A 6,194-nucleotide genomic window follows, 5' to 3' on the forward strand; every position below is an offset into this window, starting at 1 on the left:
CATGACCAGTGATGTGCTGTGCTGAACTAAGCTAATGCTAAGGAAGTGTTCTGTTGTTTTCTAGCATGTTCAAAAAGCCGGATTTTCTCAGTTTCTGCTCCATTTCAGCCTTGAAACTATTTCTACTTTAACACTGAAGCACTGAATGAAAACAGTCAGGTCTCAGCAAATTTCACTTTAGCTGCTTTCAGACATGCACTTGAGTCTGACATTTTCCTAAGGTGGTGAAGGATATGTGAGAACGCAAATGTCCAGGTCAGTTGCTTAAGACATTTTTCCAGAAGACTAAAGACATTTTCCTGTCACTGTAAACGCATCTGTCCCGGACAATGTCCTGCTACATTCTTCATATGTGAAAGACAAACAGCTCTTGTCTAAAAGCAGCTTTAAACTAATATGCTTCTTCTGCAGGTTTTCAACTCTATATTTATACAATAAATCTTGCACAGACAACAGCCATCAAGAAAATAATCAAAGTAGAATGTCTGTTTCTCTCTGTCTGATTTATGCTTTTGGTATGAAAGGTTTGTGTTAGAGGAATAAAAAGGTGAAGGGATTTAATGTGTGTGTGATTGAGAGAGAACCCCCTGCTGAGAGACCCCTGAACCCATGAACTCACACACTCCCAGTGTCCCGTACGATAGCTGAGCCCTGGTCTGAACTGGGCATCTGTACAAGGCAAATGCATCTGGCAGATGGCTCTGAGTGTGTGTGTGTGTGTGTGTGTGTGTGTGTGTGTGTGTGTGTGTGTGTGTGTGTGTGTGTGTGTGTGTGTTAGTGCTTGCATCTGTTTTTTGTGTTTACGTGTGTGTTAAGTATTCAAGGCAGCGGCCCAGTCCGAGGACAAACAGGTCAACGGTGTGGAATAGGTATTAGTGCGGCCTGTGTGTGAGCCAGAGCAGCCGATCACAAACTGAGCAGCTGCTGCGTCTCTGTATCGCTGCCACACAGACATGTTTGCCTCGTGGCTTTGGAACTGAATGTTTGACTGGACACAACTGGAATAAATAGAAAACATGGCGACGGTTTGTGGTCAGATTTATCTCTAGTGTTACAATCAAGCTGAAGAAAATATTAACAACACAGATTATTGTTTTATAAACATAGGCAGTCTATGAGTACAGGGCTTCTGCAGATTTACTCAGGCTACATCCACACTACTGTTTTTGTCTGAAGATACATCAACTCTGCTATGGATATGCCTGCCGTCACACTTTTAGAGCCACTCAAACCAAGAAGTTTGGAAGCGCTGCTGACTCTGTTCTTGTTTGAAAACTCAGGGTCTTTTCAGTCATGACGACTCTGCTGATTCATCAGGCTGTGGGAGACGAGATATTATTTGAGCAATCTGTGTACACTGGCACGTTTATTCCCTGTGCGTGAGTGGTCACGTCTTATGCGTTTTCAGGTATGTTAGTATGGACACAACCTCCAGGCAGAGACAGTAGGGGTCAATGGTCTTTCCCACAGCCAAGCCGTGTGAACTGGGGTTTGTAGATGATCAGTTCCAAGTTGGTCTTATTTGTAATTTTACTACAATGTGCTGTTTATTTACCTACAGAAGTAGCGTTTAATGAGCGTTAATGTGATAAAGACCTACCAAAACGTATTTAAAACCCAGTACGCAATATTTGAACGATTCTATTCAAGACCCTGTGGAAACCGTGTGAGAGAACAGCAAGTGCAAAGAAATAACATAATCAATTATCAAACTTAAAGATATACAGTGTTTTTACAACAATTAGTAATCTGGGTAAAAGAAGACTCGATGACGTGAGTAATCTGTGTAAACAAATGATTTCATGTTGATGGTGAAATGAAATGTCCCAGTGTTTTCCATTATCAGAGGGAGAACCTGCAGGGACAGGTACAGGAATGCAACCGTGGAGGCAGTGAAGCAAAATCATCATGAGAGACCGTGTGGGTGATAGAGCGTATACAAGGTGGGTTTTTGTGTATTGTTTGACGTGTGTTTGTGTGCGTGTTTGTCAGGGACAGAAAGAAAGAGAGGTGCGGCTCTGCCTTGCGTTATCTTTGCATTCCTGACCACAGCAACTCCACTACACGACTGCCATGGCAACCCAGAGGGGAAAAGGCACTAAATCTGACACCAACCTCTCCCCACTCCCTTTTGCACACACACACACACATGCACTCACAATTAATTCCTGGTGCCTGGCTCTCAGAGGCATACAGTTACACGAGGGGGTACCTTTGAATGTTCAGGTTTTAGGAGGGATGACCTGTGGAGAAGAAAGTGAGTCCCGGGGGACGTGGTGGTGAACACTCTGCCCCTCTCGCTCTTTGTAGTGTTTCCGTCGAGCAGTAAACAGCCAAACTGCCTCCAAACAAGTTCTTTCATCTTTCATTTCCACCACCTGTTGAAAATGTTCAAATTTCACTCAAACCTTAAGTTCAGCTCTTTTTTTATTTTCAGCGCAGGAGAATCTGAGAGAAGCATTGAGTTTCAAGTCTCCCCTAATGTCTCCAGTGACAAACTAAAGAGTATTCTTCACATGCAGGCCAAATGCAAACAAAGACCTTTTGGTGTCGTGACAGGATATCTTTTATGGGGCCTCCTGTGGTAATGGGAAGTGACACACACAAACACACACACCGACACACACACACACACAGAAATGGACAGAAACCTGAGCAGCTCAATACCTGGTTTGTCAATTAGCCCTGACAGAGGGCAAAAAACTATGAACTTCTCCTTTTGGTGTAAGGATGAGGCTTCACATTTAACAGCAATAACAGCCACTCTCAGAGATATGGTACCTGATCTGTGTTCATATGTTCAGATTCTGAAGGGCCTGTAGATTTCATGTGCAGCCCATGTGCAGCAGGACAGTGTCCACAAACTTCATAGCAAGCAGGTGGGTATGTTGATGATGTTTATTAAACATGAAAGACTCAAAACTGAGAAAATCTAAAAGAAAAACATATATTTCAGGAGGACGAAGACCTTCCATGTGTGTGGAAGAGATGTCAAATTAAAATGACAACGGGATTCAAGAGTTTTTGGCAATAAGGGCTGATGTCGATGTGCTGTAAAGGAAAATGTGATTTTGCAGTATTATTTATACGCCATATCCTGTCCTGCCTCCTGATGCTCTACCCAGACACCACCCCCACCTGATTGTTTCGGACATTCTCCCATTGTTGAGAACACGGCTGACCAGGGCAATCTCCTGCTGCGTTCTTCACATGTGAAAGGCAAAGTCTGGAAAATGTCTGGACCCAATTTTCAATATATATAAATACAAAAATTCAGTTCATACCACTGGGAAACTAATGTGCATGGAAGAAGAAAACATGTCAGCAAATACACAAGAGGATGTCATTAAATGAAGCGAATCAGTCCTAATGGTATCATGACAAATGTTTTTTGTGTGTGACAGTCACAGCTGTAGCTCTTGTCCACAGCAGGAGCTTAACTAAACATAATCTGCAGCCATTGTTACAGGTTTTGCATTTTTCGCCACCGTTCTATTCCCACTGTTAGAATGAGTCTCTGTAGAAATACATTTTGGTCCCGGGGAAGTGAAACATCTTCCAGGAACTTTCCAGTTATCTGGATCGTGACTAATCAAGCCACAAGGCCATGAGGTCGACAGACGTGGATCCAGGGCGAACAAGAAGGAAGTGGTAGAGGCTGTAACCATTGTGGCGATAGCATGATCATCGTTGCAATTCTGGCATATATCATTATACTCCCCATGACCTGCAATCCTTTAAGACCATCTTTGCAGAGCATGTCAATGATGAGTGCAAGCATTAAGTCTAAGATGAATGATTTCGCAAAAGGACATTTTAAAGGACAGATGAACGCAACCATTTGACCGCTCTAAATGGTCAGGACAACCATCCATCTGTCCATACATCATCTTTACCCCTTATCCTGAGGGTCTCAGGGGGAGCTGGAGCCAATCCCGGCTGACGATGGCAACCATTCACACTCACACTCACACTCACCTAACATCAATCTGCATTTCTTTGGACTGTGGGAGGAAGCTGGAGTACCTGTAGCAACCTGACGCAGCCACAAAGAGAACTTGCAAACTCCAAAAAGGAATATCCCGGCCAAGCTGGGATTCAGACCGGGAACCCTCTTGTTGTGAGGGAACAGTGTTAACAACCGCGCCCACGGACAATAAATAATTAAAAAAGGTAAAACAATGGAGAAAGCCTTTTGAACATGTCCTCTCATTGTGGAGAAGCTGCAGGAGCTGGAGTCAGTAGTTAGAAACGAGGATGTAAATAACGGTGCCAGGAGAAAGTGGTAATGAAGAGGGCGTTTTAAAAGATTATATATGCAGTTTTTGGCTGCTCTCTGTTTCAGAGTAGCACAAGACAGCAATGGCATCAATCTCATGGACACTTTTATGTCTAATAGAAACGTTGAGAAATCTGACCACTCTTATTGTGAAATTTAACTTCCCTGTCGGCGGTTCTAATATTACTCAGTGAAGGCCTCAGTAATGCACTGAGTCATGTAAGAACTCTTTCTTGCAACATTGCATTAAAACTCTCTTCTCATTGAATTTTATTTGAGATGATTGTCCCTTTAATAAATCACACAAGCCGAGGAAAATGAGACTGATTTCTGTGCTTCAGAGTGATCACGGTGCAGGAGCATGACGAGAGAGGCTGACGACAAACATGATGAAGAGTTGTCAGGGTGCCACTCATATTTCAGCATCCTTTCGCTGTCTCTGGGGCCAGGACCTGAGCAGATTATGATTGGCTCTTCTCCAACAGCATCCTCATGTTGCAGTGTGCAGAGAGCCACTTCTATCACAGTCTATCTCACACACTCAGCAGCCAGCAGCATGACAACAAACTGCTAATTCATCAGCGTGCACAGCCAGTCACACATGAACTGGCTCTGATTCCATACATAATTTAAAGGATGGCTATTAAAGATGTGCAACTCCAAATATTTTATGGGATACGTGATTGTGCACAGACAAATTCAGCCATGTGCCACAGTAAGCAAGAACTGTGCTGCATGTAATATATGCAGACTCATGATATATTTTACTTATAAGTAATCATTTATATCAATATAATGTGGTTTGGTGGATATAACATGGAAACAAGAAGGATCTATAAAGCTAAAAGGAATCACATTTTCCCACACTTTTCACTTTTTGATGCCAACTCATCCTGTGTTTTCACTCCCTGTGTAATTTCAACTTCAGACATGATGTGGGAAATACTGCAATAATGTGTATAAATGATTCCACCCCATCTGCTGTGCTCCTCTAATTTGGATGATCTCACAACATCTTCGCACGGAAATCTCAACCTCTTGAGAATAGTGGGTGAATGACAGCTTTTCCTGAGAGTTTGCAGACTGACGCCACACACAGTCATCAAGGAGGTTGTTGGCGCAAACACACAAGAACAGACGTGTCTTACAGCGAGATTTCAATGTAAGATAATAATCTTCATTTGCAATTTGTATCCATCTACAGCAGAACGTGTGTCACTTCTCCTCTACATTTTTCTGCAAAGCACAAGCATTTGTTTTCCCCCATTTGCAGAATTATTACACGCTTCATGCTGCCAAAAATAGATTCAATGCAACAAACTCTTAATCCTCTTGAGAGGATTGCGACGCTCTCCATCTTCAACAGGTGGTCTTGTAAAAGATATCACTTTTCCAGGATCCGGACTCTGCTGTGCCACTTATGCTGATTGTCTCAGCTTGGACCATAAATCCTTGCACTAGGCTCAGGAAACTGTCAGGTTGGGTTGTGTGTTCGATTGAGTCATATTAAAGGACGTCTCTTTCGCAGGAAATAGACCAGACCAGTGGGATGGCGGAGTTAAGGGATACCTGAGGGATACTCTAGTTGAGATGTTTTTCTCCATCTCTGCGAGGCCTCCTGAAGAAACCCAAGAGGTACTTTGTGAAAAGAGCAGAATCTGACGGTGGGAAGCTCTTTTTGAAAAATACAAAAAAAGTCAACAGATAATACCTTGTTTGAGTGTTTTTTTTTTCCCAACTAAAGATACGAGAGGACATGCTCGGTAAGAGGTTAGCACAGCGGCTGTGTTTGTCACTCCGGTGAGCTCTGCCTCTCCTTTTGCTGCCTGTAATGGAAAGCAGCAGGAGGTCCGGCCTGGCTCAGAGGGCAGCGGCAGTGTTTTTATATCACTCTGTCAAACCCAGTGATGAACAG

This window comes from Paralichthys olivaceus, chromosome 18 (genome assembly GCF_024713975.1).
Source record: "Paralichthys olivaceus isolate ysfri-2021 chromosome 18, ASM2471397v2, whole genome shotgun sequence".
In the NCBI taxonomy this organism is placed as follows: domain Eukaryota; kingdom Metazoa; phylum Chordata; class Actinopteri; order Pleuronectiformes; family Paralichthyidae; genus Paralichthys; species Paralichthys olivaceus.